Source organism: Gopherus flavomarginatus, chromosome 2, assembly GCF_025201925.1.
Source record: "Gopherus flavomarginatus isolate rGopFla2 chromosome 2, rGopFla2.mat.asm, whole genome shotgun sequence".
Classification (NCBI taxonomy): Eukaryota; Metazoa; Chordata; order Testudines; family Testudinidae; genus Gopherus; species Gopherus flavomarginatus.
The window spans coordinates 221,712,067-221,724,654 of record NC_066618.1 but is presented as its reverse complement, the minus strand read 5'-3'; positions in this window follow the sequence as shown (position 1 = coordinate 221,724,654).

Sequence of the window (12,588 nt, the reverse complement as noted above, 5' to 3'; positions counted from 1 at the left end):
AACACTCCCAGCTGAGGTAACACCACAACCTGAATAGGCATAGAACAGCACAAACACTGAGCAGGCCCAGCCTGCTCTTCTACTCTTTATTTTACCTTTCATCTTCACTTTAAATCTCTTTTCCAGTTTTCCTATGGGAAATGCTATCCTTGCAAGGCCCACAAGCGTATTTTGACTCACTATGTTCATAGATTCACAGAGTTGAAGGCCAGAAGGGACCAGTATAACCATTTAGTCAAAAAAAAATTCCTAGAGCATTTCTTTTAGGAAAAACATCCAATCTTGATTTTAAAACAATCAGTAATGGAGAATCCACCATGATCCCTGGTAAATTGTTCCAATGGCTAATTACTGTCACTGTTAAAAATGTATGCCTTATTTCCAGTAGGAATTTGTCTAACTTCAGATTCCAGCTATTGGAACGTGTTATAGCTTTGTGTGCTAGAGTGAAGAGCCCATTATTAAATATTTGTTCCCCATGTAGGTATTTATAGATTAATCAAGTCAAATCTTAACCTTCTCTTTGTTAAACTAAATAGATTGAGCTCCAATCTATCACTATAAGGCATATTTTCTAATTCTTGTGGCATTCTCCAAACCCTCAGCAATTTATCAGCATCCTTCTTGAATTGTGGACACTAGAAATGGACACAGCATTCCAGCAGTAATTACACCAGTGCCAAAACCAAAGGTAAAATACCCTCTATACTCCTACTTGAGAGTCTCCTGTTTAAGCATTCCAGGATCTCATTAGCCATTTTGGCCATACTGCTACACTGGCAGGTCATTTTCCACTGATTATGCATGATTATCCCAAAATCTTTTTCAGAGTCACTGCTTTCCAGAACAAAGTTCCCCATTGTGTAAGTATGACCTATATTCTTTGTTCCTAGATGTATATATTTACATTTAGCCCTGTTAAGACAACTTGTTTGCTGTTATGCCCAGTTCACCAAACAATCCAGATTACTCTGTATCAGTGACTTGTCCTCCTAATTAATTAGCACTCCACCAATTCTTGTGTCACCTGCAAACTTTATTATTGATGGCTCGATGTGTACCATCTATCTATATGATGCAAGGCTTGATGGAATGGTGCTTCTCTAAATGCTGTAAACATGGCAGAGGACCTTCCTAAAGCCATTGGATGAAGCACATGGGAGGAGGACAGAAAATGTGAGGAGCATACATGTGAAGATACTGCTAGATATGGGTGAGCAATGTGAGGAGCATGAATTGACATCAACAATCAAATAAAGTTGATAATATTTAAACCTAGACCATCCCTAACTGTTGTTTGTCCAACCTGTTCTTAAAAGCCTCTGATTATGGGAATTCCACATCCTCCTTTGGAAATCTATCCCAGATCTTAACTATCCCAATATTAGTTACAAAATTTTTCCTAATATCTAACCTATATCTCCTTTGCTACACATTAAGCTCATTATTTCAGAGGACATGGAGAACAACTGCTCAGTCTTCTTTTAAAAAGCCCTTAATATATGTGAAAACTGCTATTAGGTCTTCCCTCAATCTTTTTTTCTCAAGACTACACACGGCCATTTTTTTAATCTTTTCCTTATAAATTAGGTTTTTAAACTTGTTATTATTGTTGGTCTCACATGGACTCACTCCAGTTTGTTTACATCTTTCCTAAAGTGTGACATTCAGAATTGGACACAGTACTCCAGATGAGGCCTCACCAGTGCCGAGTAGAGCAGGACAATTACCTCCTGTTACATGACACTCCTGTTAATACACCCCAGAATGATATCACATTGTTGACTCATGGTCAATTTGTGATCCACTATAACCCCCAGATCCTTTTCAGCAGTACTAATACCCAGCAAGTTATCCCCCATTTTGTATTTGGACATTTTATTCTTTTCTCTCGAAGTGTAGTCTCTCATCTTTATTGAATTTAATCTTGTTGATTTTAGACTAGTTCTCCAATCTCTCAAGGTATTTTGATTTCTAATCCTATCCTCCAAAGTACTTGCAATCCCTTCCAGCTTGGAATCATCCACAAATTTTATAAGCATACTCTCAGTCCATTTCCCAAATTATTAATGAAAATACTGAATAGTACCAGATATAGGACTGACCCTGGTGGAAACTAGATACATTCATGGAGGATAGGTCCATCAATGGCTATTAGCCAGAATGGGCAGGGATGGTGTCCTTAGCCTCAATTTGCCAGAAACTGGGAATGAGAGACAGGGAATGGACCACTTGATGATTACCTGTTCTGCTCATTCCCTCTGGGGCACCTGGCAATTGGCCACTGTCAGAAGACAGGATACTGGGCTAGAATGACCTTTGGTCTGACCCAGTATGATCATTCTTATGACCTCACAAGATACATCCTCTCAGTTTGACAGTAAACCATTTGAGTATGGTCTTTCAACCAGTTGCACAACTATCTTATAGTAATTTAATCTAGACCACCGTTCCCTTGTTTGCTTTGAGACTCTTGTGAAACCGTGCTAAAAGTCTTACTAAAATCAATATTAAAGTATTTGGCCAGATCCTCAGCTGGTGTAAATTGGTCTAACTGCATCGTTTCATTTTCATAGCATTTGACTAAATTAACATTACAAACTCTACAAAGAATGCAAGTATAAAAATATCTAATGACATTTTCAAATATTCATGAATTAATTTGACTGAGATGCGAGCAAGAATTACTTCTCCTTTTATGGGTATTAGCAACTATGTTTCAATTTCTATTCTATACATCTGTCTCCATGGATTTTATTGAACCGACTTGAATGCTACATTGAAATAAAAGCTCACATCAATAAAGTATAATAGTCAATTAGGCTACCTACAGTACAATCAATGCCACAGTAATTTTGCCCTCTCAGTTCAAACAAGCTTAATTGAAAGGGAAGATCTTCCATTTAACTGCATAATTTAGAAACTCCCCACTCCAGAGAGTTAAAACACATTGTGGGAGGGAAGGTGATGAAACATACTTGAGCTGTACAATACACTAGTACTAGCCCTGCTGCTACACTTTTGTACTTCAGGAACCTCTAATTACAGACTTGTAAGTCACAAACTGTGCCAATATTGTAAAATGTTTTCCTAATGTGTACTTTAATGTTTCTCTGTGTTTTCCTGTTATGATAAAGAAATGGTTTCAGGTAGCCAACTACTGTCTATTCAATAGATTGGCTATGTAGTCAAAGTTAACTTCTTTGGATTTCTGATTGCCTTGTCATTAGCACATTGTCACAGTGGTCTCGCATGCTCAACTGGAAAGCCAGGATGCCCTCCTCTATGTTCCATTCCTGATGCTGCTTCATTTAGTAATTCACCTGCTGTTGTTTTCAAAGCTGTTTGGTTAGCAACTTCCACCTGATGGGTGGCCAAAAGTACTGACCCTCTGAGGGTATGGCAACACTTGCACTTCAAAGCGCTGCCGCGGCAGCGCTTTGAAGTTTCGAGTGTGGTCGCAGTGCCAGCGCTGGGAGAGAGCTCTCCCAGCACTGCACGTACTCCACATCCTCTATGGATGTAGCTTGCAGCGCTGGGAGCCGCGCTCCCAGCACTGCAGCACTGTTTACACTGAGGCTTTACAGCGCTGTAACTTGCAGCGCTCAGGGGGGTGTTTTTTCACATCCCTGAGCGCGAAAGTTGCAGCGCTGTAAAACGCAAGTGTAGCCATGGCCTGAGACACATATGATAATCTTCAGAAGTTAAAGAGCTGGGTGCACCTGCCGGGGCTCAGGGCTTCAGCCTTGTGGCACAGTGATGGATCTAGGGGCTCCTATCCTGCGGGGAGGGGGTTTTGGGGCTTCAGCTCCATGAAGGGCTTTGGCCCTGAGCCTTGGCAGGTGTGCCCCATGGGGCTGAAGTGCCAAGTCCTGGCACGTGCCTGCTACGGGGCTGAAGGCCCAAGCCTTGGCATGCACCTCCTGTGAGGCTGAAGCAGGGGTACATGCACTCAGGCATCTGAGATGGGAAGGAATCCTAAGAAGGCTCAGTGAATATAATCTGACCACAGACTATGGAGCCCATCTGCATACACAACACCCAATGGCTACCCTCACCGTGCAAGGTGGGTGATTAGTGGGTTTGCTTAGGCCCGTGATGCATCTTACATTACAATCAGAAGGGAATATTCTTATGCTTATGTATTGGGCATTCAATATTATGTAATGGGCATTCAAATGTGTTATATCTGTACATAATTTGCTAAAGTTTAAGCACTATTTTAATAAGGTGGTAATTTCTGGTAACTTTTTTCAACATTGTGCAAGACCATAATCATGTAGAAAGGATAAATTTTTTTTAATATCATCCACTTTAAAACACTACAATAGAGTATGAAATCAACACCGTTTCTTATAATTTAAAAACAACATTAGCCAAAAGAGAGACACGAAGAAGAGCTGTTTATGAAAAAGGGTATAGTTTCACTAGACTAAGAAGTATTTCAGCAATACAAACGTCTTCCATGATAATCTCAGAAAACTACTAAATAATAATCTAAAAGTTAAAGATGTGCCGAAACTAATGTACATGCATAAACATGTCTTTGCTTATGAACAGAATAAACTTAACGAACATGGCAAGGGAGTTAGTTATAAAATGAATACACAACCACACCTATCTCTAAAAGGCATGTAAAGGTAAATGACAAGAAAGAAATTCATTAGACCAGGAAATAGGATATCTATGACTATAAACTATTTGCAATGACATTAATAAAAGGGTGGGTGGGGTGGACCACCTTTTCTTACAAAACTAGAATCTGACCAATGAAGTGATTAAACATACAAATATTTCTTAATTTGTTAATTGCTGTTTGTCACTCATGGCATCTTTAAATTTCTCCTGGCTGTTGCAGATGTCCTGCCTCTGAATAACACCTGTAAATAAAGACTTTTGCAGTCTTGCAGGACCAGTGGAAGTTTGAGAGCCCAAGATTTTATGCTTGTGTGATGGAATGAGCAACACAACCAAGTCTGTATTTCTGTGATAATGACTTGTTTTTTACGAGTCCTTATTCAGACAAATTCTCATGAGCTTCAATGCAAGTTGAAGCTGATGTCCGTAGGAACTGTGGGTCCTTAACTCCTGAGAATAATCAGATCCCTTATGTAAGTGCCTAAATATGGATTTATATTCCCAATTTTAGGCATCTGAGTTTGAATATTTTGCCTTAATGGTCAAACAACTCACAAAAGTCTTAGAATAGTACATCTAAAGTTACCTTTATCAGCCAAACTCATAATCTCAAAGAATTAAATCAGGTTCATTTGACAACATCTATATTCCATAAAACCAAATTGACTAGCATTATCTTCATATTCTTTATCAATTAATTACTGTATCACCTTTTCCACTATTTGTTTGGGATTGATGTCATGCTAACTAGCCTACAGTTATCTTGGTCATGCCACTTGCCCAATTTGAATATTGTTATAACATTAGTACTCTTCCAGTCTTCTGGAATTTAAGACAAGATGCAACATATGAAGAAAAGGAGGAGGGCAGAAAAGGGAAATATTAAGAATATGAATTTTCAGTGGCTAGCTATGTGCACAGCTAGATGGTTCATATACATTTATTTTTCAAAAAAAAATCAGGTATTAGTTAAGAAAAGACAATCAAAAGTCTTTAGTAGGCATCTGCCTAGCTATTAAGGCAGCGGTATGCAATAATTTTCACTGGGGGGAGGGCACGCCACGAATTTTGGTAAGTCGTCACAGGCTGCACTTTTCCACTATATTAATGGAGAGGTGCAGGGTCTGGGAGGGAGTTTGGGTGCAGGAGGGGGTTCTGACCTGGGGCAAGGGGTTAGAGTGTGGGAAGGAGTGCAAGGTGCAGGCTCTGGCTGGGAGGCGCTTACCACAGGCAGCTCCCAGCTGCCGGCACAGCAGGACTCAGGCAGGCTGCCGGCATGCCGTGACCCCACACCACTCCCGGAAGCAGCTGGCTGCTGCTGTTACATCTCTGTGCACCCCTGGGAGGGAAGAAAGCAGCAGTTTTCTGTGCGCTGCCCGTGCCTGCAAGCACTGCCCCCGCAGCTCGCAATGGGCAGTTTCTGGCCAATGGGAGCTGTAAGAACAGTGCTGGGGGTGGGAGCAGCGTGCAGAGCTGCCTCCCCACCCCGCCAGTGACCCACAGAGACATGCCAGCAGCAGCTGTCTGCTTCCGGAAGTGGCATGGGGACATGGCATGCAGGCAGCCTGCTTGAGCACCTTGCTGCACTGCAGGACTTTTAGTGGCCTACAGATCACAAGAGGGCAGCCAAAGAGCCTGGTGGGCCAGACAGAAAAGTTAGATGGGCCGGATCTGGCCTGTGGGCTGTATTTTGCCCATCCCTGTATTAGGGGATTGCAATCTCCCACAGGAATCATAACAGAAACAGCTCATAATCGACATTCTTAACCCTAGAGATGGAACCATTTTTCTTTTTTAAACAATCTGTTGCACTACTAAAGCCAAAATTTCTGTTCCACTATGTAACCAATATGGGTAACAGATAGAGACATCTTACTTAGCAACGAAGGTCAAATTCAGTCCTCAATGACAGCCATTCAATCTTATTGAAAGGATAGGATTGCACAGACGTCAGTGAGGACATACTATGGCCTCAAATGTAAACTGTATGTAAACTTATCTGGTATGATCTAGATCACAGCTGGCCCTGGTGAGTACTGCAGCATGGTTGGACTGGTACTCCAGCTGTTGTATTTGGCATTTGGAGGGGCAAAGGTTTAGATTCACATTCCTATGAGGAATAATCATTGGCCATCAGTGTAAACACAATGCAGCCATTGATGTGTGGGAAGAAAACCCCAGATACTAGTGTTGGGAGCCATGTAAGTAGCTAGATAGATACACACTGAAAGGACCTTAACATTTCATGTTAACTCCTGGCTCTGGAGCTGAGGGGTCATGAGATCTCAATAGTAGAGAGGTACTTTGAGCCAGGGTTAGGTGCTTAAAAGAGGATACATCAACTGAGTGTTTTTCTTAAACCAACCAAGATCAGTTCCTTCTGTTTAAAATGAAACGAGTCCTCTAACATTTTAATCCTTTTTTCTCTTCACTGAAGAGAGTGAATTGAGATGAATCCAAATATAAATATTCTAAAGAGAAGCCTAAAAGGACTTAGTTTGGAACTAGCCTTTGTACATTTCTTTATAGCTACCACGCAGAAAACATTAATTCTCGATAAATCAAAGAGAACCAGATCACTTTCAAAGTATTCCTTTCAGATCAAAACACAGTATTTTGACCAAGACCGCTGCATTTCATCAAATTAAATCTGCTCTAAAATAGAAGATTTAAAAATATAAATCTCTCAACCCTTTCCTCCAAAACTTATTACTTTAGAAAGATGATGTTACTATTTTGGTAGATTGTGGACTCTCCGTTATCTTTCCTCCTTGTGGTTGGGTATGGCATAGCAACTCTTTCCTCTCTAGCATCCCCCAGCCAACGGTTGCTGTAGTGCTTCAGTAATTTGCCTCTTCTTAAGACTCAGCAGTCTGGCCAGGTAATGTTTACTCTCACCCCTTCTGGGGTTACGGGAAGTTACAACAGAAAAAATGCAATAGCCTTATAAAAGGTCTTCAGCCATGACTCTGGTCCCCATGGTCTCCACACTCTTTCTTTATAGTCACCACGCAGCTCCTGCCCCAGCTTGACTTCCTCTGGGCTTCTGCATCAGGTGCAGCCAGTTCAGTTAATTGGCCTCTCGGGCCATATAAGAGTCAGGATGGGGAATAGTCCCCATGCCATGAACTCACTATCAACATATTTTTCAACATGAAATGATCATCACTTTGATCAATTGGTCCATCAGCCCTCACAGAGAGAGGGCACTGATCACAACACATCATTCATGTTGTTCGAGGCACTCCTTCAGCCACCCACTGGTTAGACAGTCAGTGGCACTGGACAGCTGATCGGCATAGCATACTACAGCCCAGAACCCGAGTGATCTGCCAACCTCAGCCTTCCAAATAGCTAGGATTACAGGCACACGATACTGTTCCCACTTCCTGATTTGTTATCCAGATTAATAAAATAACCAATCTGAATTTTAGTGTTTGAAATTAAATCCTCTACTAACTTTACACTTCTACGCCAGCATGTCAATGTTATAATTTCTTCTATCTACCACTCCTTATATTATTGTCCTATGTTAGTTACTATTCTATACTTGGTATAACCAAAGTAAAATCATTCTAACAGAACTTTGCCATGAGATGAATGTTTTCTGCTTGAAAATATATGACCTGACATTTACTATACTTGTATGAATAAGATGGAAATTATCATCCTGGGAAAGTGCCCTGTACTACAAACATTCTCTCTTTATTATATATTCAACTTCCTATTAATTGTTCAAAGTACATATTGCTCCACTTCAATGGGTTTAAAGATATATAGATAGACAGATAGATAGATATAAAGTTTCACCCATAAATGCATTCCCAACTTAATTTTTGCATTACAGAACTCAGAACATAAAAATGCCCTACTGGGTCAGACCAATGGTCCATCTAGCCCAGTATCCTGTCTTCCTTCAGCGGCCAGTGCCAGGTCTGTGTAGACGAGCGGACTCACCCCTGCAGCACCTCCTGCTGGTGTCTTCCAGGAATTAGCTCAATTCAGCTCCGGAGCACCCTCTGCAGACCAGTGATCCACCTGTCCTCTGGTTCCCGTGTCCCTCCCTGGATCTGGTGCCCTTTTACATGGGGTGCTGCCCCCTGGCAGTAACTCCTTTCTCTCAGGGTCTCCCCTCCCTGGGGAATCCCCACCCTCTATCCCACCTTGCCTCAGTATATGGCTACTGCCAGTCATTGTCTAGCCCCACGCCCTGGGGCAAACTGCAGTATCAGCCTACTCATCACTGGCAAGGAGGGTTTGGACCTGCTGCTGCCTTGGCCTATCCCTGGGCTGCCCTCTGCAACCCTCCAGTACTTGTTAGCCCAATGCTAGGCTGCAGCCTGGGGCTTTCCAGGCTCGAGTTCCCCAGCTCCTCTGCCTTTCCCCAGCCCTGCTTTACTCAGGTACCCTATGTCCCGCTCCCTACAGCCAGACCCATCTCCCTCTATAGCTAGAGAGAGGTTCCTGGCTCCCAGCCTCTTTATACAGGCGAGCTGTGGCCTGATTGGGGCATGGCCACAGCTGAGCCTACTTTCCCCAATCAACTCAGGCTTAGTAGCTCTCAGCCATAACCTTCTCCTGGGCTGTTTTAAGTCCTTCAGGGTAGGAGCAGGGGATCACCCTGCTACAGTCCCCCAGAGGGAATGAGCAGAACAGGTAATCCTCAAATGATCCATCCCTTGTTGCTCATTCCCAGCTTCTGGCAAATAGAAGCTAGGGACACCATTCCTGCCCATCATGGCTAATAGCCATAAATGGACCTATCCTCCATGAATTTATCTAGTTTTTTTTCTGAACCCTGTTATGGTCTTGGTCTTCACAATGTCCTCTGGCAAAGAGTTCTACTTGTTTACTGTGCATTGTGTGAAGACATACTTCCTTTTATTTGTTTTAGACCTGCTGCCTATTAATTTCATTTGGTGACTCCTAGTTCTTGTGTTATGAGAAGCAGTAAAGACCACTTCCTTATCTACTTTTTCTACACCAATCATGATTTTATAGACCTCAATCGTATCTCCCCTTAGCCATCTCTTTTCCAAGCTGAAAAGTCCCAGTCTTATTAATATCTCCTCATATGGAAGTCGTTCCATACTCATAATTTTTGTTGCCCTTTTCTGAACCTTTTCCAATTCCAATATATCTTTTTTGAGATTGGACGACCACATCTCAAAGAAAACTCAAGGCCCGATTCTCCTCTTAATTACATAAGTTGTGCACTGGTATAAATTCAGGGGAATAACTCCTGCTTTGGACTCAGTGTTTTGGTCCTCTAATATGTTAAAGATGTAAATGTGGAACAGAACAAAACATGTAGTGGTATAACCACAAGATTCTAAAAAAAAAAAAAATGCTTACAAAAATGTCAACAGTCTAGCTGATTCCAGCTGATGTGTTAATTAGACACACATCATCCATCAGTGAATTGGAGAGAATATGAAAGTAAACATGGAATGGAGGGAAAGAGAAGAAAGGAAAGAACAGAAAGAAGAGTGAGAGTCAGATAACAGGAATTATTTGTTGTCAATGAAATTAACAGATTTACTGCACAAACAGTACAGAAAAATTTGTTATTTGATCACAGTAGTAGCATTGCATTCATGCTACTCAGCACTGACTAACTGTCAGGCCCATTAAGACTACTAACCTGGCTACACAGCCCTTCTTTTCACTTACTCCTGCCTCGGGTTTTAAATCTCCTGATTTCAGGAGCTTAGGAGACCGTCTAGCTCTGTAGTCAGGGCTTCTTAAGGGAGGATACCTATGGTTAGAATTCTGCGATGAAATCTTGGTATTTTGTTATTGACTTCAATGAGGCCATGTTTTTGCACTTGGAGTCATCCAGCATTCTAACCACAGAGCCCCAGGTAACGAGGACTATAACTACAGACTTTCAGTTGACAGCATGATCCTCACCCCACTCCATGTGTGGTCACCAGCTTGGAACTATATCTAAAGCAACACTGGCCAGTGCTCCAGCCATCTCTCTGGCCACATGGGCCTGAATGCATTAACTGGGAAGCAACAAACAGGGCCAGAACATCCCCAGCCAGGGAGCAAGCGACAGGCTAGGCACCCAGATAAGGGGCAGAAGTTCCACCACAAGAGGAAGCAGCCAAATTCTCTTACTAGCCAAGATAAATAGCAGCCAGCACCAAGGACTAGCCACCCAACCACTGCTCTGCACCCAGTCCAGGACAAGAAGCAACTATGGGCAGAGACTCAAGGAGCTGCAAGAGTAACCGGAACACCAACCCAGGGATATATCAGAGCCAACCAGGAATATAGCAATTCCTATGTTTCTAAGTCCTTTTCCACTCTGTAGTCTTGTCAAGCTTAAATTCTGGTGAGCAGAAGATATGCTAACATTTATGAAAATAAATTAATGCATAATAAGCAAATATGCAAACCAGGGCATTAATTCTACTGTGTGACATCTCCAAATCGCTGGAACTGCATCCTTCACTAGTATATATTTTTATCACTTGATCAGGCAGAGAGACCCACAGAGTAAAAGGGGGGAAATATCTATACAACATTTTAAATTAATAAAATATTGCATTCATCAAATGACACACTTAATCACTGTGTTCAAATATTTGTCAAACCAGACAAAACTGTAGTGAAGTATCACTTGAGGGTCAAAAGCAGAGAAGTGTATTGTGTCTCAGACTTACATCTGCTTCTACTTGTATATCCTTTCAAAACATTATTTATCTGTCCAATCATGAGTTAATAAAGAAAGAAACATATACTGGTGAAATCCTTCATCCACAACTGCTGTAGTTAAGGCTGCAAGATGGTTTCCCTTCTGTCCCTTATAATATACTATTTTCACAGTGTTTTCACTGTTTTCATAGTAACTTTTAGAAACATTCCCAAGGAGGCTGACATTTGCTGTTTCTTCTCTGCTCAAAGGTGATGGTTATTTGTTTTAAGTGTTGGAGTAAAATCCTTTCAATCCTTATTCAGTTATTGCAGAGGTGAATTGTAAACAAAATGTAACCACACATTTTTAGACATGGTCACAGCAAAAACGGCTAGACTTTGAAACTTTGCAGATACATAGAGCAAAATCCTACTCCCATTAAAGTCAATGGGAATTAAGATATTGAGTCCTACAGGAGCAGGTTTGAGACCATCGCCCACACCAAGGAATATGCTTTTTTCTTAGATTAAAACATTATTTTGATTTAACAAAGTGAAGAGTATTGGAAAACTGCATACCGAGTATTAGGAATAATATTGGTATGTACTAATATCTAGAGGTGAAAACTTAAAGTGTAGATACAGTTAAACAAGCAAGTCTGCAAAAATATTCCTTATTAAACAACAGATCCACTCCCATGTGTGTTCTGAATCACAGCTGTTTACTTGAGTGATAACAAAAAGGTTTTAGTAATTTTTTCTCCTGTTGGGACTACAAAGCCAATGCAATACAGAGTAGAAACTGACAGCTCTTCACTGCACACTCGCTTGCTGTCAATAGTTCTAGTAACAACATTATTGTCACCTTAAGGACTGTCACCTCCCCACCAATCTCACTAGAAGAAAAATGCTGCATAATTCCGTACAGTAGAAGAAGAATTTTAAAAGGGATAACAGAAAGTGTTTCACTATGAAGGACTATTGGTTCTTTAACGGGGTGCAACAGCTCTCTCCCACACGTACACAAACACCATTTTTAGAAGGATTTGACTAGATCAGAAATATTTAAAATGCAGGAAAACATTTTTGTATGATGTCTTTTTAAAAAGAAATGGGGAAAAAATATTAGACCAAAAGGTTCTAGAAGGCTGAACAGAAACAGTAGCATGGCTTAAAGCGAAGTGCTTATTCTTGAGCCCTATACCTTGGGAGCAGCTAATACAAGGAAAACAGCCCTTTGATATTCTGGGAATAAAAATTTGTGATAGAGCAAGGAGGAGTGATAGCTCAGGAACTGCAAGAGAA